Source organism: Saimiri boliviensis, chromosome 7 (assembly GCF_048565385.1).
Source record: "Saimiri boliviensis isolate mSaiBol1 chromosome 7, mSaiBol1.pri, whole genome shotgun sequence".
NCBI lineage: Eukaryota > Metazoa > Chordata > Mammalia > Primates > Cebidae > Saimiri > Saimiri boliviensis.
The window spans coordinates 14,673,372-14,700,848 of NC_133455.1; the positions used below are offsets into that span (position 1 = coordinate 14,673,372).

General features: G+C 38.1%; 1 protein-coding gene across 5 annotated transcripts in view; it reads left to right on the plus strand.

Moving 5' to 3' along the window:
• The window catches only part of TAOK3 (TAO kinase 3), a 210,439-nt gene that overhangs the window by 17,710 nt on the left and 165,252 nt on the right, over positions 1-27,477 (plus strand). Inside the window, exon 1 of one of the 5 annotated variants that reach the window (XM_074402170.1) lies at positions 11,425-11,445. The exons of the other annotated variants lie outside the window; for them this stretch is intronic. The gene's annotated coding sequence lies outside the window, so the exon portion shown is untranslated. Of the gene's footprint in view, positions 1-11,424; positions 11,446-27,477 lie in introns of those variants that run through there. 5 annotated transcript variants of the gene reach the window in all.

Genomic DNA, 27,477 nt, shown 5'->3' on the forward strand with positions numbered 1-27,477 from the left:
TATTAAAACTAATTCTTACATAAGCAGATTTTCATGGGGATGTGTTAGCAAAGCAGATGTGAAATTTAGTGGATACCTGCAGTAAATTGACTAAACCAAACAAGGAAACTCCTTATAGACTACTTGGGAAAAATGTACTTCTAGTGTTTAAAATTTTAGGGCATTAATCTGTAGTGCAACCCCTTTGCCTCCTAGCTAGCTCCCGGATTATTTCATGATTTTCCTTGTTTCCTGAGAATTCCTAACTTTATAGTCTCAAGGCACATCACATTGCTGCAAAAATGCACTATAACTCTGTGCACCTATCCTATTCAGACCCTTATTGCCTCATTCCTGGACTACCACAGTGACCTCCTTTCATTTCAGTCTCTTTACCAGCTCATCCTGATGAATCTTCTTTAAATACTATTTCTACCCTGTCACTCCCTTTTCACAGAACTTCAGTGGTTCCCTGTTTTCACCTACGTTAAATCTAACTTCTACTTGACTTTCAACACCCTTTCTAATTTGCCCGTGCACTATCCAGCTTCATTTCCTCTGTTCTTGGGCCTATTCTTTCTGTTTTATTGAAGTCAGTCTCTCAAACACACCAAACTCATTCAAGTCTGTGCCTTTTACTTCACCCAAAAAGCCCTTGTTTGGAGCTTCTCGATGCTTATCAGATTTTACCTTTCCTTCAAGATCCTATGTAAAGTGTACTTCCTGTTGGGATGTTCTCCTTACTCCTACTATTTTCCTGTAAATTCTCAGATGATTTTTAATTTAGCAAGCCAACGAGCAAAAATGTGTGTAGTGTCTCACCACTCACTCTTGCATCTTCACAAATGTAAACATTTTGAATACAAATACTGTATCTTATAGTTAAATCTTTCACAGTTCTAGCATAATGCTGAGGAAGCTGATTTTGAAGAGAAATTAAAAATAGTAAATGTATTTCATCATGCTTATCTAAAGTCAACTCAGGCCGGGCACAGTGGCTCACTCCTGTAATCCCAACACTTTGGGAGGTTGAGACAAATGGATCACCTGAGGTCAGGAGTTCGAGACCAGCCTGGCCAAAATGGTGAAACCCTGTCTCTACTAAAAATACAAAAATTAGCCAGGCATGGTGGCATATGCCTGTAATCCCACCTACTAGGGAGGCTGAGGCAGGAGAATTGCTTGAACCCAGGTGGCAGAAGTTGCAGTGAGCCAAGATTGTGCCACTGCACTTCAACCTGGGCAGCAGAGCAAGACTCTGTCCCAAAAAATAAATAACATAAAGATAAATAAAATAAAATCAGTAACCCTAGTAATATAGTAATATTGAAGGGATCTGAATATTTTTCCTATTTGGGTCCAGTCTGTTACCTCATTTACAGAAAAATGTGAGACAAATGATGACAGTTTTGTAATTAATTATAGATTGATATGTTTGTTTTTTATTATGAGAAACTATATATGTGTGTGTATCTATACAGATAAATATACACACATATATTTGTATATTTGGTTTTCTTAAAGTTGATACAGACAGTTGCCATTGGAAAGGTATAGTTTTGATATTAACAGCTTTCCATTCTATAACTGTAATCATTAAATTTTGTACAACCAAGAAGCATTTTTACCCAATTCTTTAAGTAACCTAAGTATGATGAAGTGTACTGTGTTATATGGTTGAGATCTGTGAAGATGTGCACTGAAAAAACTATTAGGGAATTATGTTAGGCAAGACAAAGTATATATTCAGATGCTTAAAGATAGGAATACTTGTTACTTCAATCGGGTGTTATAATCGGTCTCCTATATTTTTAAATAATATATACTTTCCTTTGTATTGATGCCAAAGAGCTTATAGGACACCTAGATGAAAACTTGTAAAATGCAAAATGTTTTATATATGTAAGAGTGTGGATATTTGAAAATGTCTAGTGAATGCTTTGAGTTTGTTTTGATACTTGGCTATAGATGCAGCCAGTAACACCATGCTCTTTGTTCATTAATTGATTCAATAAATATTTGCTGAGCATCTACTTGTGTCAGGCCTTGGACTAGTGCTCAATAGGACTATGTTTCTTCCTTAACTAATAAGGAAACAATTAAACTCTTTAGATACAATGCTGCAGAGACCCATATGATGCTAGAAAAACACCTAGGAAGGGCACTGAATCATGCAAGTATACAAACTACTTTTCTATTCCTGGTTATACCTCAGATTTCTTTCTTTTCTTTTCTTTTTTTTTTTTTTTTTTAATTTCTGTCTTTGAGGCAGAGTTTCACTGTTGCCCAGGCTGGAGTTAAGTGGCATGATCTCAGCTCACTGCAGCCTCCGCCTCCTGGGTTCAAGCGATTCTTGTGCCTCAGCCTCCCAGGTAGCTGGGATTACAGGTATGTGCCACCATGCCTGGCTAGTTTTTGTATTTTTAGTAGAGGCAGGTTTCACCATGTTGCCCAGGCTGCTCTCGATCTCCTGACTTCAAGTGATCCATGTGCCTTGGCCTCCTAAAGTGCTGGGACTATAGTCATGAGCCACCCCACCTGGATTTCTTTTTCTTTTCTTTTTTTTTTTTTTTTTTTGGACAGTTTTGCTCTTCTTGCCCAGGCTGGAGTACAATGGCACAACCTCGGCTCACTGCAACCTCTGCCTCCAAGATTCAAGCTACTCTCCTGCCTCAGCCTCCCGAGTAGCTAGAATTACAGGCCCCTGCCACCCCAGCCAGCTATTTTTTTTGTATTTTTAGTAGAGACAGGGTTTCACCATGTTGGCCAGGCCGGTCTCCAGCTCTTGACCTCAGATGATCCACCCACCTCAGCCTCCCAAAGTGCTGGGATTACAGGCTTGAGCCACCATGCCTGGCCTCAAATTTGTCTTATAGACAAAAACCAGTCATTTAAACTTGTTGCTCCACTGGATGGACAAGAATAATAACAATTGCTGAATGAGTGTTTGTTAGGTATTAGGTATTGCAATATATGCTTTATATAATGAGTCTCTCAGTGAACCTCTTTAATGGATATCTGTGTAAATACACACACATACTCTTACATATACTTCACAGGGCTGTATACTGATGTTCAGAGAGGTTAGGTGTTTGTTCGAGGTCTGTAGCAAAACCTGGACTTAAACTCCATTCTATGCCTGTGTTTATAACTGTTGTACCATGCTACCCCTCTCTCTGAAGATTATAATTAAATAACTCTGTAATGTTCTACTAGTGCCTACAGGATAAGTGCTATGTAGCCCTAAGATGTCATTCATATATAACAAGAAAAAAGCTGGTTAGATAACATTCCAACAATAAACAGTTGTGGACTATTCAGTGAAGTTATGGACTATTCAATACAGCTTAGGATTTTTAAAAAATCATTTAAAACATCATTTTAGGCACACAAAATAACGATAAGATTTTGTTTATTTGAAATAATAATTTTATGTTATATCATGAGTCTCACAGTGACTTTGTAAGGCATTATAGCCCTCACTTTATAGATGAGGTTATTAAGGCTTAGAGAAGTTTAGCCGCATCCTAAAGATGCCACAGTTAAGTAAGAGAGTTAAGTGGCAGAATTGGCTTAAACCTAGATTTGCTGACTGAAAGGTCAAAACTCTTTTCCATTATACCACAAATTGAAGCTGTCATTTGGGGGATGAAACTCATAACTGTTTTTTTTTTTAATTTAGATAAAATTTTATAATATCAAACTTACCTTTTTAATATATAAAATTCAGGGTTTTAGTATATTTGTGATGTTGTTACAGCCCTCATCACCATCTAACTCTAGAACATATTTATTACACCAAAAAAAATTTTGTACCTGTTAGCAGCCACTCTCAATTATCCCCAGCCCCTGGTAAGCACTAATTTACTTTCCGTCTCTATGGATTTGCCTACTCTGGACATTTTGTATACATGAACGAGACAATATGTGTCTTTTTGTATCTGACATCTCCACATAGCATAATGTTTCAAGATTCATCCACGTTATAGTGAACATCAGTGAAGAATCCTTGTTATGGCCAAATAATATTTCATTATATCTGTATGCCACATTCTGATTATTCAACGGTTGATGAATATTTGGTTTCTTCCACTTTTTGGCTATTAATAATGCTTCTTTGACTGTAAATATAAAACTTCTATGAACATATTTTTCCATTCTCTTGCGTATATACCTAGAGTGGAATTGCTCATTACTACTTTTTGTAAAATAATTAAAATGAAGATGATTTGAAATGATTTGAGTCAGCTGGGTACAGTGGCTCATGCCTATAATCTCAGCACTTTGGGATGCCAAGGCGGGCGGATCACCTAAGGTCAGGAGTTTGAGAGCAGCCTGGGCAACATGGTGAAACCCCATCTCTACTAAAAATACAAAAATTAGCTGGGTGTGATGGTGAACACCTATAATCCCAGCTACTTGGGAGGCAGAGGCAGGAGAATTGCTTGAACCCAGGAGGCAGAGGTTGCAGTGAGCTGAGAACCCACCACTGCACTCCAGCCTGGGCGACAAGAGTGACACTCCTTCTCAAAAAAAAAAAAAAAAGAAAGAAAGAAAAAATTATTTGAGTCATTTATTCAGCACTTATCCCTTCCCCACCCCCCACAAAAACACACATAATATTGTATAATTAGCTAATTTCTTTCTTTTTTTTTTTTTTTTTTTTTTTTTGAGACGGAGTTTTGCTCTTGTTACCCAGGCTGGAGTGCAATGGCGCGATCTCGGCTCACCACAACCTCTGCCTCCTGGGTTCAGGCAATTCACCTGCCTCAGCCTCCTGAGTAGCTGGGATTACAGGCATGCGTCACCATGCCCAGCTAATTTTTTGTATTTTTTTAGTAGAGACAGGGTTTCACCATGTTGACCAGGATGGTCTTGATCTCTTGACCTCACGATCCGCCTGCCTCGGCCTCCCAAAGTGCTGGGATTACAGGCTTGAGCCACCGCACCCGGCCTTAATTAGCTAATTTCTTTTCTTTTTTTTTTTTTGAGACGGAGTTTCGCTCTTGTTACCCAAGCTGGAGTGCAATGGCGCAATCTCGGCTCACCACAACCTCCGCCTCCTGGGTTCAGGCAATTCTCCTGCCTCAGCCTCCTGAGTAGCTGGGATTATAGGCACGTGCCACCATGCCCAGCTAATTTTTTGTATTTTTTTTAGTAGAGACGGGGTTTCACCATGTTGACCAGGTTGGTCTCGATCTCTCGACCTTGTGATCCACCCGCCTCGGCCTCCCAAAGTGCTGGGATTACAGGCTTAAGCCACCGCGCCCGGCCAATTAGCTAATTTCTTATCCCATATCTTTTCTTCAGAAATAAGGCAGAGGCAGACGTTAGCTCAGATGCTGGACAAGCAGTCTTTAATTCCAGATAAATAGCCTGTGTTTAACACTGCCTCTTCTATTGAAGGCACTGTGGAAAGCAAGTAAGAATCCTACAGCAAGTCATATTCAATTAATGGAATTAAGAAAGGTCCATACCTTTTAAAAGCAAGACAGAATGACATCAACGTCAACAAAAAGTTGTCAGGTTCTTTCTACACATGAAGAAGGAAGAGAATACTTCCACGCTAAGTAGGCAGATGGGGTAACTTGGAGTTTGAACTGGGTCTTCAATGCTGGCTAGCTTTTCAGCGGGTGTGGTGGACATCGTTTATTTTTTTGGCCTGGTTCAAACATTGTGAGCAAAATGTAGAATACTCAGGGATAGTGGCAAATCAAAAGCCTCAGAGTCACATAACAAGAGGTTTGAACTTTGAACAGTAGATAGTGAGAAACCATTTAAGGTATTTGAATAGAAAAGACTGATGCAATCAGAGCCTTTGAAAGATTACTCCATCAGTAGTTTGTAGAATGACTTAAAGGAAGAAAGAAATTGAGAATGAGAACATGGACTAGTAGTGAGGCTCTGGAACTAGGACAGCCTCAATGGAAAAGGAGAAAAGCAGCTTGTGAGAGATTTATTGAGGGCATTAATGGCTTGGCATAGAGAGCTAAAAGAATAGGAGTGAATCAGATAAGTGAGAGAAAGTGTAGTGTAGAGAGAGGAAGCTCAGCACAGAGATTTGTGTTAAGAGGTCAAGAGAAGTAGGATAAGCCAGCAGAGGTGGGTTGGAAAGAAACTCCTAGAGGACAGTACCATACAAACCAAGAAGCAACCTTGTAAGGAGATGTTACACAGAGGTTATGGAAGGATATGACCTGAGAGGACTGTTGGATTTGGAGACGAGAAGGCTGGAGCTAGTGAGTTGCCAGAGCATCTTCCTGTCAGGAAAAGATCCACCTCCTCCCTTCAATAAATAATACCTTGAGCATGCTGTAGGCCAACTGAAGAAAAATGAGGGTGCATTAACCAAGTGATAAAGTAGTAGGATAAAGAATTAAGAGGTCATTTGGGCTGGTCCTCATGGCTCACACCTGTAATCCCAGCACTTTGGGAGGCATAAGTGGGAGGATTGCTGGAGCCCAGGAGTTCAAGCCTAGCCTGGGCAATAAAGTGAAACCTCATCTCTATAAATGAAATTTTTTTTTTTTTTTTTTGAGATGGAGTCTTACTCTGTCACTCAGGCTGGAGTGCAGTGGCATGATCTCAGCTCACTACAACCTCCACTCCCAGGTTCAAGTGATTCCCCTGTCTCAGCCTCCCGAGTAGCTGGGACTACAGGCATGCACCCCCACGCTTGGCTAATTTTTGTATTTTTAGTAGAGACAGGTGTCACTGTATTGGCTAGGCTGGTCTCAAACTCCCGACCTCGTAATGGCCTCCCAGAGTGCTGGGATTACAGACGTGAGCCACCGAGACCAGCCGAAATGATAACTTTTAAAAAAAATTAGCTGGGTGTGGTGACACGTCCCTGTGATCCCAGCTACTCAGAGGCTGGAAGATCACTTGAGCACGGGCAGTCAAGGCTTCAGTGAACCATGATCATGATCATGCCACTGCACTGTAGCCTGGGTGACAGAGCAAGACCTGGTCTAAGAAAAAAAGAAAGCCAGTTGTTGGAGAGAAGTGCTTGGCCTGCTAAAGGAAAACTGAAGGATGAAGATGAATTCATATACAGAGAAACTTTAAAATGGAGGAAGCTTACATAATGGCTTCAATGTAAAATTTACAGTATTATTAGTATTATTGCTTATTAGTAGTGCCTACAGATAGAATAGTAACTATAGATAGATTAGTTAGAATTAGAAAATACCTTGAGTTGTCTCAGGCATATGTAGAAAGATTAAACTTCTGTTCTGTATAAATGTTTCATTCTTTTAGCTATCCATTGAACATATCCTTGCCTATGCTTTTAAATGCATTTGCCTGCCAAAGCATAGCCATGTGATGTAATTATATAGACTACCAGTTAGGCCTGTTGAGTCCACATTTCTGCTAATTATTCAAGCTGTGTATTTTGAGTGCTAATAATACTGGGAACTCAAGTACAGTATTTTATTTAAAAGTTAGTTTATAACCCTCAGTTTGAAATTTTTGTATAGATGTGTTATTCTTTCTGAAAGATGCCCCAAAACAATATTTTATATTTTGTATAGTATAGGAATTTACTAGTAATATATTCTATAGCTAGCAGGCACACTGTATAGCTACTTATTTCATTGAAAGTAATAACAAATATATGTCACTTTGAAATTATAATTTCCCCATTTTAAGATGTTGCCAAATCAGTTCTTTATCAGTCCTGATGTTTGGAGTTTCCAACTAGAAGACTGGTTAGTAAATGAGTAGATATGGAAGCTAAGGCCTCCTTCATTACTCTTAACCCTTTCTCCTCTTTCCAACAAAGTAGTGAGAAGTTCCTGACCCAAGATAGTTCTTTTCATATATTTTTAATAGCTATACAAGTAATACATGCTTTTTGCTGTAATAAAGAAAATATACATGTGAGTAGTTAGAACAAAAAAAATTATATTCTATACCTAGATATATTTTAACAGCCTTTCAGATTTCTTTTTAGGTAAAGTATTTTTAGAAATAGTAATTAGGACATTTATAGTGTGTATACTGTTTTCTATACTGCTTTATTTTTTACTTTAACAGTATATCACTACCATATCAATATTCATCTATTTCTAAATATACTTCTTCTACCTCATTTTTTTTTTTTTTTTTTTTTTTTTAATGAGACAGAGTTTCGCTCTTGTTACCCAGGCTGGAGTGCAATGGCACAATCTCGGCTCACCGCAACCTCCGCCTCCTAGGTTCAGGCAATTCTCCTGTCTAAGCCTCCTGAGTAGCTGGGATTACAGGCATGCACCACCATGCCCAGCTAATTTTTTGTATTTTTTTAGTGGAGACGGGGTTTCACCTTGTTGACCAAGATGGTCTCGATCTCTTGACCTTGTGATCCACCCCCCTCGGCCTCCCAAAGTGCTGGGATTACAGGCTTGAGCCACCACGCCCGGCCAAAGCAAGATTTCTTTTTTTTTTTTGAGAGGGAGTTTCGCTCTTGTTACCCAGGCTGGGGTGCAATGGCATGATCTCAGCTCACCGCAACCTCCGCCTCCTGGGTTCAGGCAATTCTCCTGCCTCAGCCTCCTGAGTAGCTGAGATTACAGGCACGTGCCACCATTCCCAGCTGATTTTTTGTATTTTTAGTAGAGACGGGGTTTCACCATGTTGACCAGGATGGTCTCGATCTCTTGACCTCGTGATCCACCCGCCTTGGCCTCCCAAAGTGCTGGGATTACAGGTGTGAGCCACCGCGCCCGGCCTTCTACCTCATTTTTAAGCCTGCATTGTTGCATGGATTTTCAAGGTGGATTTTTTTCTTAGTCTTTATTCTTACAAAGTGTTCTAAGTCGCTCCTTAATCAATCTCTCTATCTCCAATATAACTCTAGGTTTCTTTCCAGTTATAAGGAGATTCTATAGCAGATAGACCATGAGAACTTGGTTTCCAGGAACATTATTTCATTTTTTTTTCAAGCAGGATGGGTGAGCAGTATTATCATACTGTATATCCTGACGATGGCACTCATCACTTGAGAACATGTCTGTTTTTTTCTCCACCCACCAGAAACATAAGCCAGTGTCTGACTTTTCTTTCGAGCAGCCAGGACTTGAAAGCATACTTATCTCCCCAAACACATGGCTTTTTCCTTGGTCTTCATCTGCTCTACAGGAGCTCCTGCTACAAGTCTTCTCTTAGACTATCACCAGCCTTCCTTCCTCTTCTGTACCAACCTATTCAGGATTTTTTTTATTTTGTTCACTTTGTATTCAAACTTCTTATGAACCCTTTTAAGATCATCCTTAAGAAAGGAGAAATGTTGAATTCATCCAAAGTAACCAGTTACTACCAGCATTTGATTAATTAATATTTCTTGTCCATTCTAAGGACTATATTTCAGCCTCCTTAACTTAATCTATTCTACTTTGTATTATTTTTTAAGTTTCTATCTTAATCTGGCCTTAAAAAAATAGATATTTTCATTCCCATCTTAGAAAAAGTCTTACTTCAAATTTATATCACTACACTAAATATAAATACAATTTTAGGGGAAGCTGCTTCCAAATAGTAGATATGGTTTAGCAAGATTGGTTTTTTAACATTTTACTTAATAAGTAGTTGATTCAGTAGATGAACCTTATGAAATTTGCTAGTGATCCTTTAACCTAACTGGCTAACACCTTGGAAAAACAGATTAAGGTTCTAATTAGCATTGACAAGGTGAAGAAGGACATGGGTATTAACAAGAGGAAGTTGACCAAAGGCCTGCTGGGTGATTCAATAGAGGACTAAAGATATAAAGCGTAAATATAACAGGGGCCACCAGATTTTGAAAAAGCATGAGAGAAAGAGAAATAAATATTATTAATTATCAGAAACTAAAGTACTATTATTTTAAAAGCCATTATTCTGTTAATAGTATTTTTAACAGTGATTTTATTAATTGGTCATTTTGCAGTTAAGAGGAAGCCTTATTTTTTATTTTTTATTTTTTTACTTTTGCAGAATTTTTCCCATTAGTTTCAAATACAAATTGAAACAGTGGAGAGAGAGGCAAATGCAAGTGATTAAAAAACAGAACTGTAAAACCAAAAAGTTCCAATTACCATGTAGTTTTTGTGTTATTGAACATGCCGTAAAGTGGTATTGTTGATACCACATTTCTTAGGTGGGATTTCCATCATCTCAAAATATGAATAGGTATTGTTGATGTGAACACTGCTTCTCCCTTGTGAGACAGGTAAGATGAATGGATGTGTTACAATGTGGTCTTCTGTCTGTTCTGTATATTAAAAGAGATTTACATCTGTACTTTTATATAGTAACTGAACAAATCAACTCTGTAATTGCCTTACCTGAATCAAGTATAATATATTTACTATGACACATGCTTTTGCCTTGTTTTAAAATAATCAAAGGCTTGAATCTTTGTATTTTGGTAAATCAGGAAAAAAAAATTAAGACACATACAAGATAAAGGACTCTTAGTACATTAGGAGCTCTGGGAGAAAATGAATGAAGTCAATCTAAACAATAAAATAAACGAGATTGAAGTCAGACCATGGTCAATGTTCTAAATTTGTAAAGTCCACACAGGATTTTGTTTCTTTTCTTAATCTTGTAGAGCTTGGAACAAATAAATTCTAGCAGATTTTTATAAGACTCACAGAGTTAAAAAAAAATTGATCTCAAAAATTCTCATGTTTAAATTACTGACTTTACCTCCTTTAAACTAAATGTATAGATGATTTGATTTGGTATCATTTTGATACTTCATTCTGCAGTTTGAAGGTGCACCTCATACTGTTCCTTGCAAATATCAAACACTCAATTAGGATCTTAAATTGTTTTACTGGGCATTCTGATTCCTAGGTTTAATGTAATGGGTCATTTACATACTTACATAAAGTGCACTGAGACTTGTGAATTTCCTTTTTTTTTTTTTTTCTTGTGAGAAGGAGTCTCTTGTTCTGTAGCCCAGGCTGGAGTGCAATGGTACAATCTCAGCTCACTGCAACCTCCGCCTCCTTGGTTTTAGTGATTCTCCCACCTCAACCTCCTGAGAAAAACTGGGATTACAGGCACCTACCATCATGCCTGGCTAATTTTTGTAGAGACAGGGTTTCATCATGTTGGCCAGGCTGGTCTTGAACTCGTGACCTCAGGTGATCTGCCTGTCTCAGCCTCCCAAAGTTCTGGAATTACGGGTGTGAGCCACTGCTCCCAACTGTGAATTTCTATTAAAAATGTTTGTTTTGATTAATAAATTTACTACACAGTGAAATGTTATCTAGAATTTTGCAATAGATGTAGCAGGAACCACTGATATTTTTTTTTTAACCTCAGAAGACACTATTTGAAGTTGATATGCAAATATTGAAAGACTTCTTAATTTCTCTCTCTTTTTTTTTTTTTTTTAAGTGATGGAGTTTCACCATGTTGGCCAGGCTGGTCTCCAACTCCCGACCTCAAGTGATCCACCCATCTTGGCCTCCCAAAGTGCTGGGATTACAGGTGTGAGCCACCGTGCCTGGCAAGCCAGAGTCTTAGAGTCTTATTCTGTGGCTGAGGCTGGAGTGCAGTGCTGAAATCACCACTCATTGCAGCCTGGACCTCCCAGGTGCAAGTGACCCTCCTGCCTCAGCCTCCCCAGTAGCTGGTACTACAGGTGCATGCCACCTTGCCTGGCTAATTTTTGCATTTTTTGTAGAGACAGGGTTTCTCCATGTTGCCCTGACTGGTCTGTAACTCCTGAGCTCAAGCAATCTGCTTGCCTGGGCCTTCCAAAGTGCTGGGATTACAGGCGTGAGCCATAGCGCCTAGCAGACTTTTTAATTTCTAACTGTGGTTTCAAATGTCCCAAAACAGAATACCATGAAATATTTTATACTGTATGTTTTATTTATTAATAGTACACAATTTTATATTATCTAGTCATGGCATAGTAAAAAGTCTGGCATTAATTATGTTGATTTCTGCATGGTTCTGTGGATGACAGGTTTCTAACCTTTATTATTTCAAATTTTAAATGAAATGTACTACTTTATTACTTGTATAACAAGATAGTTTCAACATGTCAAAGGAAATATTAACTTTACCAACCTTTATGAAAGGATCAAATTCAAAGTTATTTCATGTTGTGCTAATAAAACTTTTCCTGATCATACTTATATAGTAGTATCTGTTAACAAATTAGAACACAGCCTGTAGCTGTCAGCAGATTGCTTCCTCCTGGTAGCTTTCTCACTGGAAACACCAACATTATAATCATATCAAAGCTGCTTACTCTCTGAGATGAGGAAACCACATAATCGCTCCCAACTCTGAAATTTTATGATTTCAAGTTAATTTCAAATGAAGGAGGAAGTGTTCGGTCAAAGTAAAAGACTGAAAATTTAAAAAATAATAATACACCACAGAGGGATCGCAGAAGGTTTTGGCTTTTTGTTTTATTTTTTCGAGACAGGGTCTCACTCTCTTGTTCAGACAGCAGTGCAGTGTTACCATCATAGCTCACTGCAACCTTGACCTCCTGAGCTCAAGGGGTCCTCCTGCCTCAGCCTCCCAAGTAGCTGGGACTACAAGGTCTGCTACAACACCTGGCTAATTATTTATTTATTTTAATTTTTAAATTTTTTGTAGACATAAGATCTCACTATATTCCCAGGCTGCTCTCCAACTCCAGGGCTCAAGCAGTCCACCTGCCTGGGCCTCCCAAAGTGCTGGGATTATTACAGGCATTAGCCACCACACCTAGCCAACACAAAAGGGTTTTGTTAGCATGGTTTAGTGGACTTCCTTGATAAAAATCATATTAAAACTTGTGAATGAAGGAAGCGTTTTAATAAAAGGCAGCATTGAAGTCAACCCTCCCCTGCTTTTCACCCAAGTGCTTAACTTGATCGTGTGTCTGTACATTTGTAGTACACATAATCAACATTGCCCTGCTTGGTAGACTTAATCTGGTTATTCACCCCTTTAATACTAGATTTAATTATTTCAATTTGTTAAAACTTCTAAGTTTAATTTTTAAAATACATTGCATTATTGCCATTAAAATAACATTTGGACAGATCAACTGATCACAGTGTATGCACCTAATTTGGACTCACATAGAAAAACATAGAATAAAATAAATGTATGGGGAAATTTGGAAATTTGACCTTGTGTTTTATGGCATTAAAAAATTATTGTTAAATTTTTAGGTTAAAAAAAAAAAAAGTTACACTGGGTGCTGTGGCTCACTCCTGTAATCTCAGCACTTTGGGAAGCCAAGGTAGGTGGATCACTTGAGGTCAGGAGTTTGAAACCAGCCTGGCCAACATGGTGAAAGCCCGTCTCTACTAGAAGTAAAAAAATTAGGCATGGTGGTGGGCACCTGTACTGTTAGCTACTGAGGAGGCTGAGACACAAGAATCACTTTCAGGGCGGGGAGGCAAAGGTTGCATTCACCAGAGATGGCGTAGCTGCTTTCCAGCCTGGGTGACAGAGCAAGACTCCATCTGGAAAAAGAAAATAGGTATACTAATGGTATAGTTACGTTTTTTTGTTTCTTTTTGTTTTTGTGAGACGAGATCTCACTTGTTGCCCAAGCTGTTGTACCGTGATGTGATCATGACTCACTGCAGGCTTGACTACCTGTGCTCAAGCAATCCTCCTTCCTTGGTCTCCCAAAACACTGGGATTACAGGCATGAGCCACCATGTGTGGCCAATTTTTTTTTTTAATAGTTCTTATCTTTTAGACATAAATCTGAATATTTATAGATAAAATGATTTATTTAGGATTTGTTTCAAAATAAAGGAGTGCCGTGGGGAGTAGGTGGGCCATGAATTGACCATTGTTAAAGCTGGGTATAAGGCAGTTTATTATATTCTTCTGTTACTTTTATATTTAACATTTTCCATAACTAGAAAATCAAAAAATAATATTTGATAAGCATCTTTGAGGCTTATAAAAAACCACCTAGATGTCTTTATTTCTTGTAAAATAACACAAAATCATTACCTTCAATGAATTCTACACCATTTTCTTTTCATAAAAAATTGTTCTTTTCATGATCATTTTCTCTTCATAATCCATATTCCTTTTCTGTTTGCTGTGAGAAAAGAGCTATTAAAATTGTCACATGACGTCAAAAGAAAACAAGGGGGGGAACAAGTTACTTTATGTAACTCCTTCGCTTTTCTTCCCTTTCCAACCTGATTAAAAATTTTTTTGTTCTTGGTAGGGAAGGTGGAGTAGCCACAGGCAAGTTATGGTTATGTTACAGTTACCATTCACCTGTGTCTGCATTTTATCACAAATCCATGTATATATACACAGAAATATATGGAAAGTACTTAGAGTTACTCTATTTTAGGCATATAGTTTATTCCCTCCAGAGATCAATATCTTAGCTACTGAAGCTCTATCTAATTTGTTGCTAAAATAGTCATTTTGTGTTTTAAGAGAAATAAGTGTAATTTCTCAATAGCAGGAATGGTATGGGAAGTAATCCTTTTTGGTGGTTAAGATATTAATAATTTGATACCAACTTGCAAGATTTTGTGAAGTATGAATAGTAGTTTATTATTTCAAACTTTTAAAATTGGGAAAAGAGGAATTTCAAATTAAAACCTGTAAGGTAGCATGCTAATATTGGAAGAATCTATAGAAAAGAACAACTAAAATGCATAATAAATATAGCTACTTCACAGCCCTCCAATGTGATTCTTTACACAGATTTAAAGATAACAATGTTGGCCGGACATGGTGGTTTACACCTGTAATCCCGGCACTTTGGGAGGCCAAGGCAGGTGGATAGCCTGAGGTTGGGAGTTCAAGATGGGCCTAACCAATATGGTGGAGAAACCCCTTCTCTACTAAAAATACAAAATTAGCTGAGCATGGTGGTGCATGCCTATAATCCCAGTTACTCAGGAGGCTGAAGCAGGAGAATCACTTGAACCCAGGCGGTGGAGGTTGCAGTGAGCCGAGATCATGCCATTGTACCCCAGCCTGGGCAACAAGAGGGAAACTCCGTCTCAAGGGGAAAAAAAATATGATAAACCATTCAGAACAGTAGTTTTCAAGACTTCCACTAATGCAGTATATTTGGGAATTCAGTTTTCTGGAAAATGGAGAATGATGAAGAACTGAGATCTTTAATTTACTTCCAACTGTTCTATTGCTCTCAGCTTGTCTCTTCTCCCTGCTGTGAATCCTATCACTGCCTTTAGAGTTAACTTATAATGACAAATCTGATTATCATTCACTGGCTTCAGAGACTTCAGTGTCACCGCATTGTTCATGTGAAAGTCTGAATCTCCTTGTAGCATCCACAGTCAGACTTCTAGCTTCATCCTTTGCCTCTCTCAGTAAAGAACTATACTCAGTCCGGACGTGGTGGCTCACGCCTGTAACCCCAGCACTTTGGGAGGCCAAGACAGGTGGATCATGAGGTCGGGAGATTGAGATCATCCTGGCCAACATGGTGAAACCCTATCTCTATGAAAAATACAAAAAATTAGCTGGGCATGGTGGCACGTGCCTGTAGTCCCAGCTACTCCAGAGGGCAAGCAGGAGAATAGCTTGAACCCGGGAGGCAGAGGTTGCAGTGAGCCAAGATCGCGCCACTGCACTCCAGCCCAGCAAGAGAGCAATACTCCATCTCAAAAAAAAAAAAAAAAAAAAAAGAACTCTAAACTCAAGCAGCACACGAAACTCCTTTCTGGGCCCAGGAAATGCAGTGCTTTTCTTACGACAATGAGCATTTCAATGCTCTATTCTCTTTGCTTGGAATACTTTTTCTCTACTTCCCCATCTCCTATCTTGTAAGACCCAACTGAAAGGTCACATCTTTGAAGCCTCCTCAGTTCACTCAGAGAGGGCTATTCACTTCCTCTGTTTTCATAAATACTTTTTTTAAATTTTTTTTTTTTTTTTTTTGGTCATCACAAGGGTAAGGCAGTTAGAAAGCTTGCAACATTCCTAGTATGCTCCTTGCTAGACAAAGTTGTAAAAAATTTATAAATACTTTTTGTACTGTATTGTAACCATCTGGTGGTAATCATCCCTTTTATTAATTGATTATAAAATGCTATCACAGCCAGAATATTGATATTGATACAGTTCCCCATCCTAGTTTAGATTTCCTCAGTTTTATGTGTGTGTGTGTGTGTGTGTGTGTGTATGTGTGTGTGTGTATGTGTGTATTTAGGTCTATGAAATTTTCCCATGTCAGTTTATATCCACCATCACAGTCAAGATTTAAAAAGTGTTATCACGAGGCTATATTATCATACCTACGTCCCTCCCATCCCCTTTCTACCACCCTGTATCCTAAATGCCTGGCAACCAGTAATCTGTTCTTCATGTCTATAATTTTGTCATTTCAAGAACGTTATCCAAATGAAATCAGGCTGGGTGCGGTGACTCATGCCTATAATCCCAGCACTTTAGGAGGCCGACGTGGGTAGATCATGAGGTCTAGAGATGGAGACCATCCTGGCCAACATGGTGAAACCCCATCTCTACTAAAAATACAAAAAAAAAAAAATGCTGGGTATGGTGGCATGTGCCTGTAGTTTTAGCTACTCAGGAGGCTGAGGCAGGAGAATTGCTTGAACCTGGGGGGCCGAGGTTGCAATGAGCAGAGATCATGCTGCTTCACTCCAGCTTGATGACAGAGTGAGACTGTGTCTCAAAAAACAAACAAAAAATTGAAGTCATTGAGTATGTAACCTTTGTGGATGTTTTTTTTCACCCAGTATAATTCTCTGAAGATTTAACCAAGTTGTGTGTGTCAATAGTTAAACCTTTTTGTTGCTGAGTAATTTTCCATGGTATGGATGTATTATAGTTTGTTTAATCCTTTATCCATTAAAGAATATCTGGGTTGTTTCCAGCATTTGGCAATTAGGAATAAAGCTGCTGTGAACATTCTCATACAAGTTTTTATGTAAACATAATTCTCCATTTCCCTGGGACAAATGCCCAGGAATGCAACTGCTGCATTGTATGGTAATTATGCATTTGGTTTTATAAGAAACTGTCACACTGTTTTCCAGAGCGGCTGTACCATTTTACATATAAGGCAATAGCTGGACACTGGAAAAATCTAGTTTCTCTATATCGTCACCAGCATTTGGTGTTGTCATTATTTTTTATTTTAATCATTCTGATAGAAAAGTAGTAATATTTTCTTGTGGTTTTAATTTACATCTCCCTAATAGTCAATGAAGTTGAACATCATTTCACATGTTTTTGTTTGTTTGTTTGTTTGTTTGTTTGTTTTTGGTTTTTTTTGAGACAGAGTCTCACTCTGTTGCCCAGGCTGGAGTGCAGTGGCTTGATCTCGGCTCACTGCAACCTCTGCCTCCTGAGTTCAAGTAATTCTACTGCCTCAGCCTCCTGAGTAGGTGGGATCACAGGCGTGTGCTACCACACCCCACTAATTTTTGTATTTTTAGTAAAGACAGGGTTTCACCATGTTGGTCAGGCTGGTCTCGAACTCCTGACCTCATGATCCACCCTCCTTGACCTCTCAAAGTGCTAGGATTATAGGCGGAGCCACCGTGCCTGGCTTCATGTGCTTTTCATGTGTTTATTTGCCATTTCCGTTTGTAAATCCTCTTTAATGAAATTCCTGTTTTATGTCTTTTGCCCATTTTCTTTTTTCTTTATCTTTTTGAGACAGTCTCCCTCTGTTGCCCAGGCTGGAGTGCACTGGTGTGACCTTGGCTCACTACTACCTCTGCCTTCCAGGTTGAAGCAATTATCATACCTCAGCTTTCCCAGTAGCTGGAGTTACGGCGGGCAGCTAAATTTTATATCTTTAGTAGAGACAGGGTTTTGCCATGTTGGCCAGTCTGGTCACAAACTCCTGACCTCAAGTGATCCTCCCACCTTGGCTTCCGAAAGTGCTGGAATTACAGGTAGCCACTGCACCCAGCCTTTTTGCCTTTTTTGTGATTGGAGTTTTTGCTTTTATTTACTGTTGGGTTTCGAGTTTTTGATATTTTTACATACTAGTCCTTTGTCAGATATGTAGTTTGCAAATACTTTTTCAGTCTGTAGGTTGCATTTTCATCTTTTTAGTGGGTCTTTTGCAGATCATTGTTTTTCACTTTTGATTAGGTACAATTTACCGATTTTTTTTTCCTTCCTTGAGTCATGCTTTTGGTGTTTAAGAATTCTTTGTCTATTCCTAGATCACCAAAATTTTCTCCTATACTTGTTTCCTAAATATTTTATAGTTTTATGTTTATATTTAAATCTGTAATTCATTTTGAGTTAATTTTTATGTAAAATAAGAGGTTAAGATCATGGTTTATTTTTTTGCCTATGTTTATCCCATTCCTCCAGCACCATTTGTTGAAAAGGAATTTTTTCTTTGTTGAATCACTTTTGTATCTTTGTGAAAAATCAGATGGGCATATCTGTGTCTGTCTATTTCTGAGTTCTTTTTTCATTCTGTTCAGTAGACCTGTATTTCTCTTTAGCAGTACAAAGTTCCTTGATTACTGTATCTACATAGGAAGCCTTAATACTGGGTAAAGTGATTCCTCATATTCTTCCTTTTCAAGGTTGTTTAGTCATTCTAGCTCTTTTGCCTTTCTACATAAACTTTAGATTAAGCTTGCCTATGTCTACAAAAGTCCATGTTGGGATTTTTATAGGAATTGTCTTAAAACTATATACAGTTTGGGGACAACTGACATTTTTCGTATGTTGAGTCTTTCAATCTGTGAATATGGTATGTCTCTTCATTTACTTAGATTTCTTTAATCAACATTTTAGAATTATCAGCATGAATACTTATAGACATATTTTTAAAGTTTATACTTAAGTATTTTGTTTTCCTTGAAGTAATTAATTATAAGTGATATATATATATATTTTTTTTATATTTATGAGACAAAGTCTTGCTCTGTTACCCAGGCTAGAGTGCAGTGGCACCATCTCTGCTCACTGCAACCTCTGCCTCCTGGGTCCAAGCGATTCTCCTGCCTCAGCCTCTGGGATTACAAGCGTGCAATACAGTATTGTTATCTATAGGTACAGCATTGCACAGGAAGTCTCTAGAACTTACTCATCTTATACAACTAAAATTTTATGCTGGATGATTAGCAACTCACCATTTCTCCCTACCCCTCACCCCTCAACCTTTGCTTCTATGACTTAGATTATTTTAGATAGTTCATATATAAGTGGAACCATATAATATTTGTCCTTGTGTGACCAGCTTATTTCATCCACTCATGTCACATCAAAGTTCATCCACTCAAGTCACATATTGCAAGATTTCCTTTTTTAAAGTTGGATAATATTTCATTCTATACTACGTATATATACCACAATTTTTAAAAAGTATTCATTTATTGATGGACATTAGATTAATTTCACATCTTGGCAATGCTAATATCCCTTCAATATCCTGATCTCAATTTCTTTTTTCGTTTGACACAGAGCTTCACTCTTGTTGCCCAGGCTGGAGTGCAATGGCGCGATCTCGGCTCACTATAACCTCTGCCTGCCGGGTTCAAGCAATTCTCCTGCCTCAGCCTCCCAAGTAGCTGGGATCACAGGCATGCACCACCATGCCCAGCTAATTTTGTGTTTTTTTTAGTAGAGATGGAGTTTCTCCATGTTGGTCAGGTTGGTCTCGTACTCCTGACCGCAGGTGATCCACCTGCCTCAGCCTCCCAAAGTGCTGGGATTACAGGTGTGAGCCACTGCACCCAGCCTCATTTCTTTTTCTTGTTAAATACCCAGAACTGGATTGCTAAATTATATGGTAGTTCTATTTTTAATTTTTTGAGGGAAAAAAATTACCTTTGTCTTTATTTTTTTTAAGTCTTGCTGAAGGTTTACCAATTTTATTTATTGATTTTTTTTCAAATAAGTAGTTTTGGTTTTATATTTTCTTATGTTTTCTCCTGTTTTCAACTTAGTAGATTTCTGCTCTTTATTTTTTCCTTCTTTCTGCTTACTTTGAGTTATTTTGCTCTTCCTGTTCTAGGTTCTTATAGTAGAAACTTAGATTATTAATTTGAGGCCTTTTCTCTCTCCTAATATAAGTATTTCATAGTATGCATTTCCCTTTTGCATTGCCTTAGTTGCATCGCACAAATTTTGGTAAGCTGTATTTTCATTTTCATTCACATCTATGCCTTTCTTATTTCCTTTGAAATTTCTTTTTTTATCTTATGCATTGTTTAGAAAAGTGTTAATTTCCAAATGTTTGAAGATTCTGCTGTTGTCTTTCTGTTGATTTCTAGTTTGATTTCATTATGATCAGAAGACATATTCTATATGATATTTAGTTGTTTTAGATTTGTTGGAGTTAGTTTTCTGACCTTGGCTATGCTTTATTTTGGTAAATATTCCATGGCACTTGAGAAGAATGTATATTCTACTGTTGTTGGAGGGACTGTTCTATAAATATCAGTTAGATCCTGTTGGTTAATAGCACTGTTCAGTTCTTTTGCCTTTGTTAATTTTCTGTCTGCAAATTCTATCAATTGCTGAGAGTAGAGTGTTCAAGCCCTCAAGTGTAACTGTAGATTTGTCTATTTTCTCTTTTAGCTCTGTGTATGTGTGTGTTGAAAGTGTTTTGTGCATGTATCATGGTGGCATGCATGCGTGGTTCTATTATCACTATGTGATGTCTCTTTGTCTTGCTAGTCATTTTCTCTGAAGTCTACTTAATCTGATATTAATATGGCTACTCCAGTGTATATCTTTTTAAGAGATAAGGTCTCACATGATTTCAAATGGTTAATTTAAATAAAGGAACTACTTTAAGTTGATCATGTGATCTAATTCTATACCACCAACCCACACAATTGTATAAGAGACTGTTTATGGAAAATTATATCATCCCACAGTCAGGAATGGCTAATTGACTTAATGAATGGCAGGACAGTAACATGCCTTCTGTGTATCCTAAGGAAAGAATGCTGCAAAAAAATTATTTAATCTTCATCTGTTTATTCTTATCTAACTATAGCCACATACTAAAATAGAAGTATAAAATATAGATGCTATGGAGATGCCAGTTGGCCTGCAAAAAGAAGAAAAAGTTTTCTGTAGTGGTACTTTTTAAAAACAATGATGAATTCTTAAAAAAAAAAAAAAGAAAGAGAAAGAAAAGAGAAAAGATTCAGGATAGGTTTATTAATGAAAGACAAAAGTAGAACAAGAGAAGAGTGTCTGAGAAAACATAGCTTTAATTTAAGTATAAAAAAATAAAGTCATATAATTGAAACTGAACCCGGAAAGTTGATGTAGGTGCGGGTGGGAGAAGGGTGGAGGTGGATAAGGAGAAGAAAATACATAAAGACTAACTGTAGTTCTTAAGAAAAAATTAGTATAAACTCTAGAAATACTTCCAAATTTTCTATCCTATTCATAGGTATCATAGGTATTAAATTCATGACTGGGTGTGGTGGCTCATGCCTGTAATCCTAACGCTGTGGGAGGCTGAGGCAGGAGGATGACCTGAGATCAGGCATTCAAGACCAGCCTGGCCAACATGGCAAAAGCTCTCCTCTACTAAACATAAAAAAATTAACTAGGCATGGTGGCGCATGCCTGTAGTTCCAGCTACTCAGCGGGGAGCTGAGGCAGGAGAATTGCTTGAACCCAGGAGGTGGAGGTTGCAGTGAGCTGAGATTGCAGTGAGCTGAGATTGCAGTGAGCTTGCTCTGTTGCCCATTGCACTCCAGCCTGGGCAACAGAGCAGGACTCCACCACAAAAAAAAAAAAAAAAAAAAAAAAGATTCATTTATTTGTAGTATAATAATCATACTTTACCTTCATAGATTTCAAAATGCTTTTATTTATTAATACTGATAATATTTTTATAGCAGTTTATTTTTTTATTATTATTATTTTTTTTTTTGAGACGGAGTTTCGCTCTTGTTACCCAGGCTGGAGTGCAATGGCGCGATCTTGGCTCACTGCAACCTCCACCTCCTGTGTTCAGGCAATTCTCCTGTCTCAGCCTCCTGAGTAGCTGGGATTACAGGCACGCATCACCATGTCCAGCTAACTTTTTGTATTTTTTTTTTTTAGTAGAGACAGGGTTTCACCTTGTTGACCAGGATGGTCTCGATCTCTTGACCTCGTGATCCACCCACCTCGGCCTCCCAAAGTGCTGGGATTACAGGCTTGAGCCACCGCGCCCGGCCCTATAGCAGTTTATAAAGCACTTTTAAATGCATTTTTAAATTTCATCCTTAAGACTACCGAAAGTTAGATACTAGTCTCTCCTTTTTTTTTTTTTTCGAGACAGAGTCTCATTCTGTTGCCCAGGCTAAAGTGTAGTGGTGTGTTCTCGGGTCACTGCAACCTCTACATCCCCAGTTCAAATGATTCAGCCTCCCGAGTAGCTGGGATTACAGGTGTATGCCCATCACGCCTGGCTAATTTTTGTATTTTTAGTAGAAACAGGGTTTCACCATGTTGGCCAGGCTCGTCTTGAACTCCTGGCCTCAACCCATCCAACCGCCTCAGCCTCCCAAAGTGCTGGGATTACTGGTGTGTGCCACCATGCCAGGCCATTATTCTCATTTTAGAGTAAACAATGGGCCCAAAGTGACAGGGCTGGCAAATGGTGTGGCTGGGGGCAGAACCCAGCTCCTCACTTCCTGATTCAGCATGGCATTAGCATTTTCTGGGGCTGTCTGCCTGCATCTTACGTTCATTCTCTCTCTGTATCAATTCAGCAATCAAAGGTTAAGCATTATAGACCTTATTCCAGAGGAAATGGAATTGAATTCCAAATTACATTTATGTTCTCTAGTGATTAGTCTCTCTTTAAAAATACTAATCAGCCGGGCGCGGTGGCTCAAGCCTGTAATCCCAGCACTTTGGGAGGCCGAGGCGGGTGGATCACGAGGTCGAGAGATCGAGACCATCCTGGTCAACATGGTGAAACCCCGTCTCTACTAAAAATACAAAAAATTAGCTGGGCATGGTGGTGCTTGCCTGTAATCCCAGCTACTCAGGAGGCTGAGACAGGAGAATTGCTTGAACCCAGGAGGCGGAGGTTGCGGTGAGCCGAGATCATGCCATTGCACTCCAGCCTGGGTAACAAGAGCGAAACTCCGTCTCAAAAAAATAAATAAATACGGCCGGGCGCGGTGGCTCAAGCCTGTAATCCCAGCACTTTGGGAGGCCGAGGCGGGTGGATCACGAGGTCAAGAGATCGAGACCATCCTGGTCAACATGGTGAAACCCCGTCTCTACCAAAAATACAAAAAATTAGCTGGGCATGGTAGCGCGTGCCTGTAATCCCAGCTACTCAGGAGGCTGAGGCAGGAGAATTGCCTGAACCCAGGAGCCAGAGGTTGCGGTGAGCCGAGATCGCGCCATTGCACTCCAGCCTGGGTAACAAGAGCGAAACTCCCTCTCATAAAAATAAATAAATAAATAAATAAATAAAATAATAAATAAATAACAATTAAAAAAAAATACTAATCATATGTAGTCTGTGTTGTTCTAGAATTTCTGCCCTCTAATATAAAATGAGACTGCAGACCTGTGTGTACCATAATCTAGAGTTTTGTGTTACTTGTTTTTCTTTTGATTGTCTTTGGCAATCAAAGAGATAAATTCCATATTCTTGTTCTTCGTACCAAAGGAAACAGATGTTTCTCACACTTGCACAAAGTTTATGGAGGTTTCAGACTTAAGAACCTCATGAAGATAAATGGGTACTGTCAAACCAAAGGATCGTTGTTGACTGATTCTGGCTCTTTCTCCTTCTTCTCCTTCTTCTTCTTTTTTTTGGGGGGGGGGGCCATCCTTTTTCTTCTTTTTTTCTTTTTTCTTTCTTTTTCCTTTCCTCTTTCCTCCTTTTTTTGAATTATTTTTTCCTTGGTTTCTTTTTCTTCTTTCTCTCTCTCTCTCTCTCTTTTTTTTTTTTTTAATCAATGACACATTTAAAGTTTAATTAGCTATCGTCTTTTGTAACCTAAAGGAAGTGCCATGCAGTATACTTCCTCTTTGTGATAGTTTCCTCTTTGCCCAACTATCAACTGCAGCCAGATACACACATACACTTACACCATATCTTAACCATCTGGAGAGTGCCTGAGGCCTGAGTTATGATAATGTAGTTTGGGTCAGGAATCTGAACACTGTCTAAAAATATACAAAGCTGCTTTGGCATATTTTAAAACTCACTTAGAAATAAGACTTTCGTTTCTAGCACCAATAGATATATTTATATTGGCATGTATAAAAACAACCATTCTTACAGACAAAAGACTTAAAGACATAACAGGCCTCACCGTTCTAATATAACTTAAGCAAATAACTTTGAAACAATTTTATTTGTAGACTTGAATGTAATCTTAACTTTTATTTTCTTATCTGTGACTTTGACTTTTTGTAGTGAGGGTTCTGTTTTGTTTTGTTTCTCATCCTCAGACCTCTAGATATAAATAAATTGTGAAAAAAGAAGACAGGAAATGAGAGTTCAGATTTTAGGACTTTTGTCATTATTTTCTAGAATGCGTGCAACATTGAACCCCTGATGTGTGTTTTCTCCAAAATATGGGAGATATCCACATATTTTTCTGTATTGTTGATACAGAGTTCTGACTGCATGGCAAAGATTGATAGTGTTGGTCATTCTCTTGGCAGTGTTTATGAAACTTAAAAGACAAATCCCAATGCTTCACCTTATGTTTTTGGTTATACCAGAGTTTCATTTCTAAGTCATGGCAGAAGTGGCCATATACAAATCTTTATACAAATCTTAAGTTTTTACCACTATTGTATCAGAAATTACCATGCATCTAAATATGAAATTACCAGAATTGAGGTAGTATTTGTATTCCATGTCCCTTGTTTTTATTTAGCTTTGCAGTAGTTAATTGAATGTTACTTTCCATTTTAAGAAGAGGCAAAGAGAATGACCTTCCTAGAAAAAGCCAAACTCATAAAATATAGCAAGCTTTATATTTTGATATAAAAATCTTGCTCTTCCAACCCCTTATAAGTATGGAGCGTATGGAAGATAACTCATGATACAGAATATAGTCCTTTTTCCATTATGGTTTTGACAGATGTTTAATATTAATTTTACTAAATTATTTTCTCCATTTTTATCTTTCCTAATTAGACTCTGAAATTGATATAATATTTCTGACATTTTGTTGGATTTTAAAAGTTTAAGAATCAATTTGAATTGCTTTGTAACTTAGGTCCTTCAGGACACAAATCCTGGCATGTTCGTGTGTAAATTCTGGAGAAAATAATCCAAACTCTAGCAACCAAGTCACCATTCCAAGTAGAAGGGGCTATCATGCCTTTTCTTTCAGAAAATGTCATGTAGAGTTTGAAGCAAGTTTCAAGGTCCAAACATCTGTATTCTCTTATCCAGTCTGTCAGTTGTGTTTATTAGTCATGAACTGTGTCTTTAGTCTTTTGTATTAACTGCCTCCCTTTTTCAAATATCTTTTGGCTTCTCTGGTACTTCTTTACTTTCTTTCCCTAAGAGACTGGGTTAAATACCCTTTTTGTGTGCTACGTTATTCTGTTATTGCCTGTATTTCAGGCTTGCTTTCTCACTAGATGTAATCTCTTTGAGGACAGAGATCTTAACATGTTCAAGATAGTCTCTTTGCTACCTGTCATGAAGCCTGGCACATAATAGATTTGCAGAATGAATGAATAGAATTACAGGCAAAAATAGTTACTTACTTTCACATTTCTTTCAAATTTAAAAACCGTTATAAATCCTTCATGCCAGAGTATCCACTTGTTATCTTGATTAACACTGCACATACAAGTGGAAAGTTTCAATGATTTGGTTAGATTTTAAATTTGGGACTGGCAAAATGAATTCTTTAGTAAGAGATCCCAGTTCTATTTAGAGAAAAAACTGTAAGTCACATCCCAAAGGAAATAATTAGCATAAAATGTTACCATTAATGTGAATTTCTGAAATAACTGGGGTTTTTGTTTTTTTAATAGTAAAATACTGAGTTTGCTAGTTGTAGAGTGAGATTATGTAAGGGGGGGTAGAGGATTAAATCAATTAAATGTACGCTTCTTTAGTACATTTGTTCTGTAGACAAGCTCCCTGAAAGTACCGTTTGTGTTAGTCATATTTTTGTTTACTACCTAGCACAAACTCTGGTCATTTTAAGAACTCAATAAGTATTTGTTAGGCCAGGCGAGGTGGCTCATGTCTGTAATCCAACACTTTGGGAGGCCAAGAATAACTAGAGGTCAGGAGTTTGAGACCAGCCTGGCCAGCATGGTGAAATCCCATCTCTACTAAAAATACAAAAATTTGCTGGGCCTGGTGGCAGGTGCCTATAATCCCAGCTACTCGGGATGCTGAGGCAGGAGAATCACTTGAACCTGAGAGGCACAGGTGGCAGTGAGCCAAGATCACACCACTACACTCCAGCCTGGGCGACAGAGTGAGATTCCGTCTCCACCCCCAACAACAACAAAAAAGTGGACGGGCAGGCGCTGTGGCTCACGCTTGTAATCCCAACACTTTAGGAGGCTAAGGCAGGCAGATCATCTGAGGTCAGGAGTTCAAGACCAGCCTGGTCAAAATTATGAAATCCCATCTCTACTAAAATAATAATAATAAAAAATTACCCGGGCATAGTTGCAAGCGTCTGTAATCTCAGCTACTCAGGAGGCTGAGGCAGAAGAATTGCTTTAACCCAGGAGGCGGAGGTTGCAGTGAGCCGAGATCTCGCCATTGTACTCCAGCCTGGGGGACAACAACCAGACTTTGTTTCAAAAAAAAGGATCTTTTGAATAAACTCGTGAAAGAGGAAACACAATGAATGGAGATCTTAGTTCTGCATACGAACGCTATGTGGTACAACGCATTTATAACTGATTAAATAAGTGGAAGTTACTGTCTAAACATAATATACTTTATGAAAATAAGAAAAAGAGTCCTGTTGGCATTTGGAAGATTATAAATTTGTAGTCAGTTTTATATAATACTGTCACTCTTGTAGTCAAAATGGGTCTAAAATTAATTGATAAAAAGCAAGTGGACCTTAAATTTTATTTAGCAATAGGAAATAAGAAGGATTGTGTTTGTCGTCTGTAAGTACATCTTTTTCAGGAAGACATAAAATGGAAACTCTACATGCCAGTAATCCTAAGGCTTATTTATGAACATTATATTTTAGAATTTTTATAGAAATTCCTCTTCTGCCAGAAAGGAAACTTGAGTTTGAGAACCAGTCTCCAAGGACTTGATATTGAATGAACTTAACTCTGTCTAACACAGATTGATTTTAGTATTTCTGGCAAAAGATCAAAATAGCTTACACATAGCATTTATGAGAATGTTTAAACATTTTCTTTCACTATTATTATTTCTTATGTGTTTTTGTTTCAAAGTGAAGATACATTGTATTTCAAGTGTTTCAAACTTGTTTCAACTTTAGCTTTCATGCTGTGATTATGATTCTTAACTTTCAAGAAATTGAACTTTCACTAGTTCTAGTTCTTCACATATTCAGAACTTCAGGTTCTTCATCTATAAAAGTAGGATAATAATGCCTA